Genomic DNA, 18,240 nt, shown 5'->3' on the forward strand with positions numbered 1-18,240 from the left:
TGTCCAGGCCCCTTGCACACAAAACTTCTTTTACCCCATCCCTCCATCCTTTCCTAGGACCACCCCTACCCCTCCTCCCTTCACTATGGGTTTATACTCCCTCCAAGTCATTCTATTTTGCTCCATCCTCTAAATGACCAAACCACCTCAATAACCCTGCTTCAGTTGTCTGTGTACAATGTATGGCCCTTGCCAAGGTATGGTTCCATCATTTTTCGAACAACTTCACCAGAAATGCCCTACATGCGTCTGGTATCGTCAAGTGTGTTTTTCCCGGTGTATACAATCACATCTAATACAAGACCACTCTCACAGTCACACATAACAAACAGTTTTATACCAAAGGGATGACGTTTGCTTGGTATATATTGTTTGAATGACAAGGGTCCCTTGAACAAAATCAAGGACTCGTCAACAACAATATTCTTGAAGGGATAAAAGTAGGCACTGAATTTCTGCTTCATATAGATAACCACTTCCCGGATTTTGTATAGAAGGTCATTCCTGTTGGGCCTATTCCTGTCTGAGAAGTGCAACATTCGTAACAACAGAATGAATCTGTTGCAGGGAAGGAGGTCATGGAAGACAGGAGTACTGATGAAGTGGTCTATGGCCCAGTAGTTACGTATATTGTTCTTATAGGTATGTGGCACAGCATGACAATGCTAAGGAATAAATACATTTCATCCGCTGTTGTATCTTTCCATCTGCGCAGCCGTGATGATTCCCCAACATCTGGTGTATTGTCCATGATGTAACGGTAATAATTGTTCGTCTGGGTCACTATCAAGTTCATTATAGGCTCGTCAAAGCATAACTGGAAAAAGTCTAACTCTGTAGGCTCATTCGTTGTGGGACATTCTGGCAGGATGCCACTTCCGCTCGCATCAAAATCAAAAGGCTCTGGCACGAATATACTTTGTGTCCAGTTGCACTCTCAGTCACATGGTGCACGGTGGACCTCTGGCATGGGGCGAGGGGGAGCATGAGGGGGGGGACAGGAGGGGTGGCAGCACATGGTTGAGGGGGTGCCGAGCGGTCCTTTGTCTGTCCACCCACCGCGCCATGTGGTCCAGGCACCATGCCACCCACCACTATTTCCTCCATCCCTGCATATTCACCTTCATTATCACTTTCACTATCAGTGGCAGGGGTTTTGGATCGTGACCTGCCACGACCCTTGCCTCTGATTGCACGTGGCACACTGCCTGAACGTTGGTAATGACGCCTAAAAGTACGCTTCACTGGTGAATAATGGTCACTGTCACTAGACGAATCCTCTAATGGCATAAAATCAATCTCATCATCACTTATATCACTTTCACTATCACTACTAAAACACCGGAAAAATGATAGTTTCCTCTTGCGTAGTTGCCTATGGGTAACACTCACCACCCCAGAAGTGCTTGGCCCAGGGTCTGGTGTGGCCACTGGTCAACCCAGAAGTGCTTGGCCCAGGGTCTGGTGTGGCCACACTGGCCACCCCAGAGGTGATGGGCTGAGGGTCATCTGGGTTATCATCTATATTTTCACTATTTCCTTGATTATTAGTAGCCACATCTGTGTCATATCCACTAAACTGACCTTCCATATCACTTTCCTCAAATAATAGTGTTAATATGACGAGGCGTGAGTGAATCACGAGGATGTGCCATGATGTTGACCCAAGATGGAGCTGAATGTAACTGGTCTTACCATGCGGTACCCAGGCGTCCCAGATTTTTTTTGATACTGCGCACACTGAGTGCGCACATCCATTCTCTCATGTCTAGGCGACTCAGGCCTATCGCTCCAATTTTGAAGGAATGAAAAATAAAACGTAAATATACATTTGGGTCAGTAGCGGTAAAAATGTATATATACGTTTGGACCATTTACGGGTTAAGTGCGACTGTGAAATAAGCCACCATGGGCCCAAAGAAAGTTCATAGTGCCAGCCCTTTGGTAAAGAAAGTGAGAAACATGATGGAATTTAATAAAGAAGTTATTGAAAAATGTGAGAGTGGTGTGTGGGTGCTGAAACTTGCCAGGATGTATGGGAAATCCAAATCAACAATCACTTCCATCCTGGCAAAGAAAAAACAAATCAAGGAAACTCATGTGGCAAAAGGGGTAAACATGTTAACGAAAAAGAGATCACATCAATGGAAGATGTGGAGTTGTTGTTGTGGAATGGATTTGTGCAATGTGGAGTAGGGTGCAAGCTTTTGCTAAGAAATATCACCCTGACCAAGCTGAAACAAGCCATATTTGCAACATGTTCAGTGACAAAACCTTGGCCCACTACAGGCAAATCTTAGAGGCACCAGAAACAGAGCTCTCTGGATAGATATTTTGTGTGACAGGGGTCCAGTGATTCTCAAGCTGGTCCTAGTGCCATTAAAAGACAAAGAAGGGAAGTAACTCCAGAGAGGGACTTGTTACCTGAAGTCATTATGGAGGGGGAATCCCCTTCCAAACAGTAACCCCCAACTCCCTCTCCCCTCCTCACCTTCTTCCATATGCCAACAAGTCTTCAATAAAGGTATGTAATGTTTATAATTTTTTTTTTTTTCAAACAAGTCGGCTGTCTCCCACGAAGGCAGGGTAACCCAAAAAGAAAGAAAATCCCCCCTAACAAATACTTTCATCATCTTTCAACACTTTCACCTCAATTACACATAATCACTGTCTTTGCAGAGGTGCCCAGATACAACTGTTTAGAAGCATATATAAAGATATATAACATACCCCTCTAAATTGCCAATATCCCAAACCTCTCCTTTAAAGTGCAGGCATTGTACTTCACATTTCCATACTCAAGTCTGACTATATAAAAATAACTGGTTTCCCTGTATTCTTTCACTAAGTATTACCTGCTCACGCTCCAACATCTTGTCAGGTCCCAAAAACCATTAGTCTCCATTCACTCCCATCTAACACACACACACATGCTTGCTGGAAGTCCAAGCCCCTCACCCACAAAACCTCCTTTACCCCTCCCTCCAACCTTTTCAAGGATGACCTCTACCCCACCTTCCTTCCCCTATAGATTTATACGCTCTCCAAGTCATTCTACTTTGATCCATTCTCTCTGAATGACCAAACCACCTCAACAACCCCTCTTCAGCCCTTTGTCTAATACTTTTAGTAACTCCACACCACCTAATTTCCACACTCCGAATTCTGTGCATAATGTTTATACCACACATTGCCCTTAGACAGGAAATCTCCACTGCCTCCAGACGCCTCCATAGATATGTTTTTTTTGTCTCCACAGATACCTCAACTCACCGCTCACCTTTTTTTCCTTCATCAATTCTGTGGTTAACCTCATCTTTCATAAACCATACCCCCGGCCGGGATTGAACCCGCGGTCATAGAGTCTCAAAACTCCAGCCCGTCGCGTTAGCCACTAGACCAGCGACGGGCTGGAGTTTTGAGACTATATGACCGCGGGTTCAATCCCGGCCGGGGGTATGGTTTATTTGCAATTGTGTCATTACGATTTCTTGACTCATCTTTCATAAACTGATCTGCTGACAAGTCAACTCACAAATGTCTGAAACATTCACCTCTTCCATACTCCCTCTCTCCAATGTGATACCCAATCTTTCTTCGTCTAAATCGTTTGATATCCTCATCACCTTACTCTTATCTATGTTCACTTTCAACTTTCTACCATTACACACCCTCTTGAACTCATCCACTATACATTTCAACTTTTCTTTAGAATCACCCATAAGCACAGTATCGTCAGTTAAAAGTAACTGTGTTAACTCCCATTTTGTATTTGATTCTCCATAATTTAATCCCACCCCTCTCCAACCCCATCTATAAATATATTAAACAACCATGGTGACATTACACATCCCTGTCTAAGACCTACTTTTAATGGGAAGTAATCTCCCTCTCTTCTACACACCCTAACCTGAGCCTCACTATCCTCATAAAAACTCTACTGCATTTAGTAACTTACTACCTATCCCATATACTTGCAACATCTGCCACATTGCTAACCTATCCACTCTATCATATTTTTTTTTTTTTTTTTTTTCAACAAGTCGGCCGTCTCCCACCGAGGCAGGGTGACCCAAAAAAGAAAGAAAATCCCCAAAAAGAAAATACTTTCATCATCATTCAACACTTTCACCACACTCGCACATTATCACTGTTTTTGCAGAGGTGCTCAGAATACAACAGTCTAGAAGCATACACATATAAAGATACACAACATATCCCTCCAAACTGCCAATATCCCAAACCCCTCCTTTAAAGTGCAGGCATTGTACTTCCCATTTCCAGGACTCAAGTCCGACTATATGAAAATAACCGGTTTCCCTGAATCCCTTCACTAAATATTACCCTGCTCACACTCCAACAGATCGTCAGGTCCCAAGTACCATTCGTCTCCATTCATTCCTATCTAACACGCTCACGCACGCTTGCTGGAAGTCCAAGCCCCTTGCCCACAAAACCTCCTTTACCCCCTCTCTCCAACCCTTTCGAGGACGACCCCTACCCCGCCTTCCTTCCCCTATAGATTTATATGCTTTCCATGTCATTCTACTTTGATCCATTCTCTCTAAATGACCAAACCACCTCAACAACCCCTCTTCTGCCCTCTGACTAATACTTTTATTAACTCCACACCTTCTCCTAATTTCCACACTCCGAATTTTCTGCATAATATTTACACCACACATTGCCCTTAAACAGGACATCTCCACTGCCTCCAACCGTCTCCTCGCTACTGCATTTACCACCCAAGCTTCACACCCATATAAGAGTGTTGGTACTACTATACTTTCATACATTCCCTTCTTTGCCTCCATAGATAACGTTTTTTGACTCCACATATACCTCAAAGCACCACTCACCTTTTTTCCCTCATCAATTCTATGATTAACCTCATCCTTCATAAATCCATCCGCCGACACGTCAACTCCCAAGTATCTGAAAACATTCACTTCTTCCATACTCCTCCTCCCCAATTTGATATCCAATTTTTCTTTATCTAAATCATTTGACACCCTCATCACCTTACTCTTTTCTATGTTCACTTTCAACTTTCTACCTTTACACACATTCCCAAACTCATCCACTAACCTTTGCAATTTTTCTTTAGAATCTCCCATAAGCACAGTATCATCAGCAAAAAGTAACTGTGTCAATTCCCATTTTGAATTTGATTCCCCAAAATTTAATCCCACCCCTCTCCCGAACACCCTAGTATTTACTTCCTTTACAACCCCATCTATAAATATATTAAACAACCATGGTGACATTACACATCCCTGTCTAAGACCTACTTTTACCGGGAAGTAGTCTCCCTCTCTTCTACACACCCTAACCTGAGCCTCACTATCCTCATAAAAACTCTTTACAGCATTTAATAACTTACCACCTATTCCATATACTTGCAACATCTGCCACATTGCTCCTCTATCCACTCTATCATATGCCTTTTCTAAATCCATAAATGCAATAAAAACTTCCCTACCTTTATCTAAATACTGTTCACATATATGCTTCAATGTAAACACTTGATCTACACATCCCCTACCCACTCTGAAACCTCCTTGCTCATCCGCAATCCTACATTCTGTCTTACCTCTAATTCTTTCAATTATAACCCTACCATACACTTTTCCTGGTATACTCAATAAGCTTATTCCTCTATAATTTTTACAGTCTCTTTTGTCCCCTTTCCCTTTATATAAAGGGACTATACATGCTCTCCGCCAATCCCTAGGTACCTTCCCCTCTTTCATACATTTATTAAACAAAAGTACCAACCACTCCAACACTATATCCCCCCCTGCTTTTAACATTTCTGTCATGATCCCATCAGTTCCAGCTGCTTTACCCCCTTTCATTTTACGTAATGCCTCACGTACCTCCCCCACACTTACATTCTGCTCTTCTTCACTCCTAAAAGATGGTATACCTCCCTGACCAGTGCATGAAATTACTGCCTCTGTTTCTTCCTTAACATTTAAAAGTTCCTCAAAATATTCTCGCCATCTACCCAATACCTCCATCTCCCCATCTACTAACTCCCCTACTCTGTTTTTAACTGACAAATCCATATTTTCCCTAGGCTTTCTTAACTTGTTTAACTCACTCCAAAATTTTTTCTTATTTTCTTATTTTTTCTTATTTTTTCTTATTTTTCTTATTTTCTTATTTTGTCTTTTCTAAATCCATAAATGCAATGAAAACTTCCCTCCCTTTATCTAAATACTGTTCACATACATGCTTCAATGTAAATACTTGATCTACACATCCCCTACCCACTCTAAAGCCTACTTGCTCATCTGCAATCCTCCTCTCTGTCTTACCTCTAATTCTTTCAATAATAACCCTGCCGTACACTTTTCCTGGTATACTCGGTAAACTACTACTACTATGAATAAACCAGCCATATCCCACCGTGGCAGGGTGGCCCAAAAAGGAAAACGAAAGTTCCTCTTTTTTAATTTAGTAATTTATAGAGGAGAAGGGGTTACTAGCCCCTTGCCCCTACTCGGTAAACTTCCCCTATAATTTTTACAATCTCTTTTGTCCCTCTTCCTTTTATATAAAGGAACTATACATGCTCTCTGCCATTCCCAAGGTACCTTTCCCTCTTTCATACATTTATTAAACAAAAATACCAACCACTCCAACACTATATATCCTCCCTGATTTAACCCCTAAATGGTTGAAATGTATATATGTTCTCTCGCCCAGCGTCCCAAATATTTTGAAAAAACAATTTTTATTTTTATAGAAATAAAGAGCACATTTTTTTAAGTGCCATAGGATAAAAAAAAAAATTTTAGGGTCAGCACTTACCACGATATGAAGCCGCGAAGTTGGCACTTGGCGATCACCTGATGGCAACATGGAGCACTGCCACTTACAGAAATTCTTCATTTTTTTTTTTCAACAAGTCGGCCGTCTCCCACCGAGGCAGGGTGACCCAAAAAAGAAAGAAAATCCCCAAAAAGAAAATACTTTCATCATCATTCAACACTTTCACCACACTCACAAATTATCACTGTTTTTGCAGAGGTGCTCAGAATACAACAGTTTAGAAGCATATACATATAAAGATACACAACATATCCCTCCAAACTGCCAATATCCCAAACCCCTCCTTTAAAGTGCAGGCATTGTACTTCCCGTTTTTTTTTTTTTCCAATTTTTTTTTTTTAATTTTCTTCGTTTTCATGATATGATAATTATGTTTTATAGTAAATCTTTTGATTTCAATGCCAATTGTTGTTTTTTATATTAATATTAACACACTGGCCGATTCCCACCAAGGCAGGGTGGCCCGAAAAAGAAAAACTTTCACCATCATTCACTCCATCACTGTCTTGCCAGAAGGGTGCTTTACACTACAGTTTTTAAACTGCAACATTAACACCCCTCCTTCAGAGTGCAGGCACTGTACTTCCCATCTCCAGGACTCAAATCTGGCCTGCCGGTTTCCCTGAATCCCTTCATAAATGCTACTTTGCTCACACTCCAACAGCAGAAGTATTAACCCTTTGAGGGTTTTGGTCGTACTAGTACGTCTTACGCGTAGGGGTTTTTGACGTACTAGTACTCATAAATTCTAGCGGCCTCAAATCTAGTGGGAGAAAGCTGGTAGGCCTTCATATGAAAGAATGGGTCTATGTGGTCAGTGTGCACAGTCTAAAAAAAATCCTGCAGCACACAGTGCATAATGAGAAAAAAAAAACTTTGACCATTTTTTTTTAATAAATCAGCGACTTTGCAGTGTATTTTCGTATGGTATTTATTGTTGTATTCTAGTTTTCTTGGTCTCATTTTATAGAATGGAAGACATATTACAGAAATTGAGATGATTTTGACTGGTTTTACAATGAAAGGTGCCTTGAAATTGAGTTCAAAGTAGCAGAAATGTTCGATTTTTACCAAACTTCAAAAGTAAACAAATCGTGCCAAGCGTGCAATACACGTCAACTGGTGAGTCTAATATTCTTTCACAAGTGCACCAATAATATTTATACCATTTTTTACACTAATGCAGTAGTCTGCATAACAGTAAATCTTATATTTTTTGTGAAAATAAAAATTCAAAGTGGAAAGCAAAAGAATATAAGAGGGGCCTTGAGACGTGACTAATGACTAGAGGAAATGTCATTTTAGTGCCAGGAATGTCTTTCTTGTTTATTTTGGACCCTATTCGGAAATTGGCATGTTTTGAAATTTGTGTGAAATTGACAAAATTGCTAAATTCTGACCACTGTACTGGATAGTTGAATTTCATAAATGGGTGGTTTCTTGCACCCATTCGATAGAAAAAATGGAGTTCTAGCGAAATATTCATGTTTTTTGTCGACTAGTACAGTGAAATTGGCCGAAAATGGGGCTCAAAGTGGGCAAAATCGCCGATGCGTAAACATCGCCGAGACCGCTAACTTTGCGAGAGCATAATTCCGTAAGTTTTCTATCAAATTTCAAACTTTTGGTGTCTTTATGATCGGGAAAAGATTCTCTATCTTTTCATAAGAGAAAATAATTTTTTTTTTTTTAAATTTGGCCGACCCTGAGAACGAGTTTCGGAGAGGGCCTGTCGACCCTCAAAGGGTTAATGGAGTGGTAGGGCAAATTTCTGTGTGCGCTTAACCAAAAATAAAAAAATTATGGAACTTGAGTTATATATGCCGAAAAATAGCTTAACTCTTTGGCAACACAATGGTACCAGAATGAATGTTCTACGACGTTTCTACAAGAAATTATAGTCATTTATATCAGGTATGGTGACGGCGATGTGTGTAGCGAGTCTGCTCACAGCCCATGTATTTTTTGGAATTTTTTCCTTGTTTTTTTATCACTTTCTTGCATTATTCTTTCTAATATAATAACTGACTATTTGGCATCATAAAACAGTAGGCAGAGCTTATCCGTAGACTTAGAGACAACCAGGAACTATCTGGGAACACTCGGCGGTGTTCCCGCTCCAGAGAGTGCCAGGAGAAATTACTTCATTATTACGCTTATGTCAGCTTATATATCAACTCTACGGCTTATTTATCTATCAGAATTGATCTAATATGATATAATAAACACTATAAATAACATACAAACATGTTATATACTCTAGACTGAATAAAATAAGCCATAATACAGCGAGAGTCCACCAGAAATATTTCGATGTAAATGAGTTACTGCTTGTCTCCATGTCGTATTCTTTGGTCTTGTGATAGAAAACGGTGTTTTGAAGAGGATAACTGCACTAGAACATCGGTTTACTAAGAAATACACCCAAACAAACGCGATTTTTGTGAATTTTTTTTTTTTTTTTTTTTTTTTGAGATGGGGGGCCAGCTGGCGCTCCCGGCCGATATCTCGCAAGTAACTTATTCACCTAAATTCCATAATTCTTCCTTTATTACTTAATTAAATGGAATAATATTCACAGAAATTGTAGAATAATGATTTATCTATTTTGCCCCATTTCATTTTTGGAAATATTCCAAATACTTTTGGAGTTGTGTGGGAGTAAAGGGCAGATTTTTTGCAACATTCGAGGAACTAAAACTATTTTTTTTTGTGAAATAAAGATAAGTTATTTAGAGGAAAGGTTCTGGGGTAAATTCGTATAAGCATTGTTCTCTCGGCACCAACTGTCCAAACAACATTACGTAGTCCCATATAGGAATAAATTTGGGCACAAGGGCATTTTTAGTAAATCAGTCTTTTCTCAGTTGTTCTTTGAGGTATATTTTTGATAAATATTTTCAAGAAAGAGTGAAAACACTTTGTCTTGGGCACCAAAACTGGAGGAAATCGGACGGTAAACAACAGAGCTACAAATTTTTCCCTACCGCTCCCTTAAAATCCATTTGTCTCCATTCACTCCTATCAAACACGCTCACGCATGCCTGCTGGAAGTCCAAGCCCCTCGCACACAAAACCTCCTTTACCCCCTCCCTCCAACCTTTCCTAGGCCGACCACTACCCCGCCTTCCTTCGACTACAGACTGATACCCTCTTGAAGTCATTCTGTTTCGCTCCATTCTCTCTACATATCCGAACCACCTCAACAATCCTTCCTCGGCCCTCTGGACAACAGTTTTGGTAATCCCGCACCTCCTCCTAACTTCCAAACTACAAATTCTCTGCATTATATTCACACCCCACATTGCCCTCAGACATGACATCTCCACTGCCTCCAGCCTTCTCCTCGCTGCAACATTCATCACCCATGCTTCACACCCATATAAGAGCGTTGGTAAAACTATACTCTCATACATTCCCCTCTTTGCCTCCAAGGACAAAGTTCTTTGTCTCCACAGACTCCTAAGTGCACTGCTCACCCTTTTCCCCTCATCAATTCTATGATTCACCTCATCTTTCATAGATCCATCCGTTGACACGTCCACTCCCAAATATCTGAATACATTCACCTCCTCCATACTCTCTCCCTCCAATCTGATATCCAATCTTTCATCACCTAATCTTTTTGTTATCCTCATAACCTTATTCTTTCCTGTATTCACTTTTAATTTTCTTCTTTTGCATACCCTACCAAATTCATCCACCAACCTCTGCAACTTCTCTTCAGAATCTCCCAAGAGCACAGTGTCATCAGCAAAGAGCAACTGTGACAACTCCCACTTTGTGTGATTCTTTATCTTTTAACTCCACGCCTCTTGCCAAGACCCTCGCATTTACTTCTCTTACAGCCCCATCTATAAATATATTAAACAACCACGGTGACATCACACATCCTTGTCTAAGGCCTACTTTTACTGGGAAATAATCTCCCTCTTTCTTACATATTCTAACTTGAGCCTCACTATCCTCGTAAAAACTCTTCACTGCTTTCAGTAACCTACCTCCTACACCATACACCTGCAACATCTGCCACATTACCCCCCTATCCACCCTGTCATATGCCTTTTCCAAATCCATAAATGCCACAAAAACCTCTTTAGCCTTATCTAAATACTGTTCAATTATTTGTTTCACTGTAAACACCTGGTCCACACATCCCCTTCCTTTCCTAAAGCCACCTTGTTCATCTGCTATCCTATTCTCTGTCTTACTCTTAATTCTTTCAATAATAACTCTACCACACACTTTACCAGGTATACTCAACAGACTTATCCCCCTATAATTTTTGCACTCTCTTTTGTCCCCTTTGCCTTTGTACAAAGGAACTATGCATGCTCTCTGCCAATCCCTAGGTATCTTACCCTCTTCCATACATTTATTAAATAATTGCACCAACCACTCCAAAACTATATCCCCACCTGCTTTTAACATTTCTATCTTTATCCCATCAATCCCGGATGCTTTACCCCCTTTCATTTTACCTACTGCCTCACGAACTTCCCCCACACTTACAACTGGCTCTTCCTCACTCCTACAAGATTTTATTCCTAATTGCCCTATACACGAAATCACAGCTTCCCTATCAACATTTAACAATTCCTCAAAATATTACCTCCTTCTTCCCAATACCTCTAAATCTCCATTTAATAACTCTCCTCTCCTATTTTTAACTGACAAATCCATTTGTTCTCTAGGCTTCCTTAACTTGTTAATCTCACTCCAAAACTTTCTTATTTTTAACAAAATTTGTTGATAACATCTCACCCACTCATTCATTTGCTCTCTTTTTACATTGCTTCACCACTCTTAACCTCTCTCTTTTTCTCCATATACTCTTCCCTCCTTGCATCACTTCTACTTTGTAAAAACTTCTCATATGCTAACTTTTTCTCCCTTACTACTCTCTTTACATCATCATTCCACCAATCGCTCCTCTTCCCTCCCGCACCCACTTTCTTGTAACCACAAACTTCTGCTGAACACTCTAACACTACATTTTTAAACCTACCCCATACCTCTTCGACCCCATTGCCTATGCTCTCATTAGCCCATCTATCCTCCAATAGCTGTTTATATCTTACCCTAACTGCCCCCTCTTTTAGTTTATAAACCTTCACCTCTCTCTTCCCTGATGCTTCTATTCTCCTTGTATCCCATCTACCTTTCACTCTTAGTGTAGCTAAAAAGTGACCTGATATATCTGTGGCCCCTCTATAAACATGTACATCCTGAAGTCTACTCAACAGTCTTTTATCTACCAATACATAATCCAACAAACTACTGTCATTTCGCCCTACATCATATCTTGTATACTTATTTATCCCCCTTTTTTTTTAAATATGTATTACCTATAACTAAACCCCTTTCTATACAAAGTTCAATCAAAGGGCTCCCATTATCATTTACACCTGGCACCCCAAACTTACCTACCACACCCTCTCTAAAAGTTTCTCCTACTTTAGCATTCAGGTCCCCTACCACAACTACTCTCTCACGTGGTTCAAAGGTTCCTATACATTCACTTAACATCTCCCAAAATCTCTCTCTCTCTCCTCTACATTCCTCTCTTCTCTAGGTGCATACACGCTTATTATGATCCACTTTTTGCATCCAACCTTTACTTTAATCCACATAATCCTTGAATTTACACATTCATATTCTCTTTTCTCCTTCCATAACTGATCCTTCATCATTACTGCTACCCCTTCCTTGGCTCTAACTCTCTGATACTCCAGATTTAATCCCATTTATTTCCCCCCACCGAAACTCCCCTACCCCCTTCAGCTTTGTTTCGCTTAGGGCCAGGACATCCAACTTCTTTTCATTCATAACATCAACAATCATCTGTTTCTTGTCATCCGTACTACATCCGCCCACATTCAGGCATCCCAGTTTTATAAAGTTTATCTTCTTCTCTTTTTTAGTAAATGTCTACAGGAGAAGGGGTTACTGTCCCATCGCTCCCGGCATTTTAGTCGCCTCATACGACATGCATGGCTTACGGAGGAAAGATTCTTTTCCACTTCCCCATGGACAATAGAAGAAATAAATTAGAACAAGAGCTATTTAATAAAGTTGGTAGAATTACTGACAATATGTAAAGTAAAAGGACACAAGTGCAACTAATGTGACATTTTATTGTGGCAACGTTTCGCTCTCCAGGAGCTTTATCAAGCCATTACAAACAATACATGGACACAGAAGGTATATGTAGGCTCAGAGTGAGGTGCAATACTAGTGGTAGTAGTAGTAGCAGTGACAAAAGTTGTTGTTGTAGTAGTAATACAATATGGTAGAGCAATTAATTCGTACATGAGAAGATTAACAACAGAAGATCAAACTCAATCGCAAACTTCAGTACCTCTGCACTAACAGTCAATGGAAGGAAATGGGACGTGAATCCCTGATAAACAGCTTATCGTCATGCACCTTAACTGACTACGAGAAACAAGCACTGAGTCTGGGACTCAAATTTACCACCAACATATGCAAACCTAACTATCAACTCAATCTAGTTACCAGGAACCATAGACACAGTGACAGCAACTTCCAGAAGGGTTATATACAGGGCCTTCTCACTGCAGCTTTATGTGAACCACCACCTTCTAATCTTCCTAGACAATACATCACTGCCCTTAAGGACCTCACCAACAACCCCAGCATTATTGTCACCACCGCCGACAAAGGAGGTGGAGTCGTCATACTCAACACCAGTGACTACAACACTAAAATGATGGACCTTTTGAATGATCAATCTACTTACGAACCCATCAGCACTCAACAGTGGGAGACGCTCGCCAAAGATTTTCTATACAAAACCAGACAAATACTCAAATGCACTAGAGAAGGGAAGAAACTTCTGTACTTGTTACCAAGCAACCCTAAACCAGCACACATGTATGGTTTACCCAAGACCCATTAACACAATATTGCTCTCAGACCAATCACGTCAGGAATAGGCAGTGCTCCACACAAACTAGCTGGAGTTCTTGCCAAACATCTTTCCTGCCTTCTGGGGACCACAGCCCTGCTCATCTTAAACACTCAGGCGACCTTCTCAACCGCATCCGAAACCTCTCCATCCGTAACAAGAAACTAAGCAGTTTGGACGTGACTTCCCTCTTCACAAAAGTATCTACCACAAGAGCCATCGAGGTTCTACGACGTAAAGTCAATCAGGACCTTAATCTTCCTCTACCTCCCGGAGATTTTGTTGACTTGATTGAACTCTGTGTTAATTTCAACTGTTTTTCTTTCAATAACAAGCTCTACAAACAAATCTACGGCATGGGAATGGGGTCCCCCATCAGTGCCGTCCTAGCCAACTTATACATGGAACACCTAGAGTCCGAACACTTCGCCAACATCATCCCTTCAAGCGTCACTTGGTTACGTTACGTGGACGACGTCCTCGTAATAACTCCCAAACTTTTTGATGTACGGAATCTTCAGGCAAGGCTCAACGCAGTTGAACCGGTGATCCAGTTTACACTAGAAGAAGAGTCCAATGACAAGCTACCTTTCCTCGACATCCTCATTCACAAAGTAGACAACAACCTAAGATTTCAAGATTATCGGAAACCTACCAATAAAAATGATCTCACACACTTCTATTCCAGTCAAGATACCAAGACCAAAAGAGGCATCATCATCGGGTTTTTCCTAAGAACATACCGAATTTGTAGTCCTGAGTTTCTTGACGAGGAATGTTCATACATTCACCAAACATTCACTGAGTTACATTTTCCTTCCTTTTTCATCAAAGACTGCAAGAAAAGAGCTCTTCAGATCATTAATTCTCCACGCACCAACACCACTCCCAACAAAGTTAGAATTCTTCCCAACACCCAGGTTGCACTGAATGTTTCTAAAGTACTTTCACAAGCTAACACCAGAGTCGCCATCGCTTTTAGCACTTAATAAAGGATCTAACCAGGACAAAATCAAAGCACCACGAACCAGTCGACGCAGGAGTTTACACTATACCCTGTGGAGGCTGTGACAAGATTTACGTAGGTGAAACAGCAAGAAACCTCGACACCCGCCTCAATGAACACATTTACTCATGTAGGAACGATAACTTGAACAACGCCTGTGTACAACGAAATTCCACCAATCATCTCATGAAATTCAGGGACGCCCAATTAGTGATCAAAGAAACTAATTTCCGCAGACACAAGTGCCTCGAATCAGCACTGATCGCTGTTTCGAATACAGTTAAAACAACGGCAGCTTCACCGTCTCTGAAGTCTTAGCAAGAATCCTCCTGAAAACAGTAAACCCTGCCATCACATCGTCTCCTGTTATACTACACAAAGCACATTACGGAAATCAGGCTGCCTCTATCCAGTCTATATTTGTCCAACCTATTTTTATGTTACCCAAGTAATAGCTTTTATATCCTTTTACTCATGTACAAATTAATTGCTCTACCATATTGTATTACTACTACTACTACAACTTTTGTCACTACTACTACTACTACAACTTTTGTCACTACTACTACTACTACTACTACTAATATTACTACTACTACTACTATTACTAATATTATTACTACTACTACTACTACTACTAATATTGCTACTACTACTACTACTAATACTACTACTACTACTACTACTACTACTACTACTACTACTACTACTACTACTACTACTACTACTACTACTACTACTACTACTACTACTACTACTACTACTACTACGACTACAACTACTGCTACTACTACTACTACTACTACTACTACTACTACTACTACTACTACTACTACTACTACTACTACTACTACTACTACTACTACTACTACTACTACTACTACTACTACTACTACTACTACTACTACTACTACTACTACTACTACTACTACTACTACTACTACTACTACTACAACTGATCTCACTACTACTACTACTACCACTAGTATTGCACCTCACTCTGAGCCTATATATACCCTCTGTGTCCATGTATTGTTTGTAATGGCTTGATAAAGCTCCTGGAGAGTGAAAAAGTTGCCATAATAAAATGTCACATTAGTTGCACTTGTGTCCTTTTACTTTACAAGAGCTATTTAGAAAAAGGAGAAAAACCTAGATGTATGTATATATGTATGTATGTATGTGTGTGTGTATATATATATATATATATATATATATACAGTGGACAACAAGAGCTTGTACAGTTTTTCGAGTTGGAATACCAAGTTGAACATGGGCTGCAGTGGAGTGAGTAGTATTAGGGAGGCAAAATCATTTAATGAAGTCATGTCCTCATAAAGCGCTTGACACGCTCGTGGTCAAGTACACGCACACTGTAAGCCCCAATTTTTCAGCCAGTACCTTCACACGCATGGTAACAGTTACAGATGACCATGCTCAGCACACAAATTAGCTGAGACACTTTTTGTGCCTGAACGCTTCTGAGTTTCAGAGCGAGCTGTTACCTGTCAAAGCTGCTCAGGTCACCGCAAGCATTGGCACACATCAACAAAGTAAGCCTGTTCATAGCGATGTTTTCTCCCGAGTAATGGTGAACTGCTTACTTCAGAACAAAAGCCTGTCATCACACACCAAACACTACCAGGCTCGTCCTTCAGTTTCTATACTCTCTGAATTTCCCACATGCCAGTCGCTTGTTCGAAGCTCAATATTGCTCTACACATTACTGAGGATGAATACTACGCTTCCTAAACTTCAAAACTGGGCTTGCCGGCCTAATCAATATCATCATTGTTGCAGGCATTTTAAATCGTCATGCATTTCAGTTTTCATATGATCGCTAGATTTGCCTCGTTATTTCGTTTTTCATTTATCCACATCAACAAGAGTCCGTCGATCTTCCATCAATTAAGTATTTGTTTTCGAAAAACACACCTTTTCGCAAGAATAGTTTTCGATTAAATAAGTTCACATTGAGTAGCTGCATAGTTGATTGGGGTTTTCTGGTACAGTTAGGTCGTGCTGATATTCACCATGTTTCATCATTCTTTCTTCATTCCCAGTAGCCTCGGCTCTCAGGCCACAGAAGCTTGGGGCTCATGGCTCAACAGCACCTAAAAATACGTAACATTTTAAACACTGAGTGTGTGCTTGATAGCCAGTCAGAGGCTGGCTGGTAACAATGGACGAGCATTGCTGAGGCGCACTCGACAAAAATGGCATGCGAGTTTACTGTAGGCAAATTTCATGATGTTATATGAAAACGCCATGCCATGCCAATGCTATGCGGGGGTCCACTGTATATATATATACATATATATTATATATATGAGTTATATGAGTTATATATATATATATATATATATATATATATATATATATATATATATATATATATATATATATATATATATATATATATATATATATATATATATATATATATATATATATATATATATATATACGCATGTATGGTATATATGCACAAGACTCAGCAAACAGGCAATTAGAATATGCAAATAACACCATTTAAAGAATAGAGATATTTAGCGCTGCGACTATCACATTATCATTATCCTGATAATGTGAGTAGTCACAAAGCGCTTGGAATTTCTCTATTCTTTCAGAGTGGTTGTTTTGCATGCATATATATGTGTGTATATATATATATATATATATATATATATATATATATATATATATTAGGACTCCTCAAGATAATCTATTATGGCACGTATACATTTTTCCGCATAACGACATTTTATCGCAAAATTTTTGCCCCGCATACCCCATTAAAACTCCGCGATACCGACAGCCCGAGACGCGCCCAATGTGCCTCAGCCAGCTCATGTGCCGCTCCGGTCCAATATTGTTTACCAGCCAGCCTCCGTAACATCCAAGCATACACTCGAATATTTCAGATATTACAGAGTATTTTCGGTGCTGTTTCTGGAAAATAAGGACCATGGGCCCCAAGAAAGCTTTCTAGTGCCAACCCTACACCTCAAAGGGCAGAATTACTATAGATAAGAAGAGATAATTGATAAGTATGAAATGGAGGCGATAGCCGACTAGTCAAGCTGTACAGAACCCCAATCAACCATCGCTACTATTGTACCCAGAAAGACAATCAAGGAAGCTGTTCTTGCCAAAGGTTCAACTGTGTTTTCAAACAAAGATCGCAATTGATGGAAGATGTTGAGAGACTTATTGGTGTGGATAAATGAAAAACAGATAGCAGGAGATAGCGCTCTCTCAAGCCCATCATATGTAGGGGCAGGCTAGAAGTTGCATGACGCATTTAATTAAAAAAATGCCTGCAACTAGTGATGATGTGAGTGAATTTAAGGCCAGCAAAGGTTGGTTTGAGAGATTTACAGCATATGGCATCCATAGTGTGATAAGGCATGGTGAGGCTGCCAGTTCGACTGGGCTGTGCTGCTGGAAAAATTATGTGCAG

The 18,240-nt window shown here is 40.2% G+C and overlaps 1 protein-coding gene across 2 annotated transcripts in view; it reads left to right on the top strand.

Annotated features, from left to right (window-relative positions):
* Upf1 (Upf1 RNA helicase) overlaps positions 1-18,240 on the top strand; it is a 168,429-nt gene that overhangs the window by 124,022 nt on the left and 26,167 nt on the right. The window lies entirely within an intron of this gene.

The sequence above is a fragment of the Cherax quadricarinatus genome, chromosome 8 (genome assembly GCF_038502225.1).
Source record: "Cherax quadricarinatus isolate ZL_2023a chromosome 8, ASM3850222v1, whole genome shotgun sequence".
Taxonomy (NCBI): Eukaryota; Metazoa; Arthropoda; class Malacostraca; order Decapoda; family Parastacidae; genus Cherax; species Cherax quadricarinatus.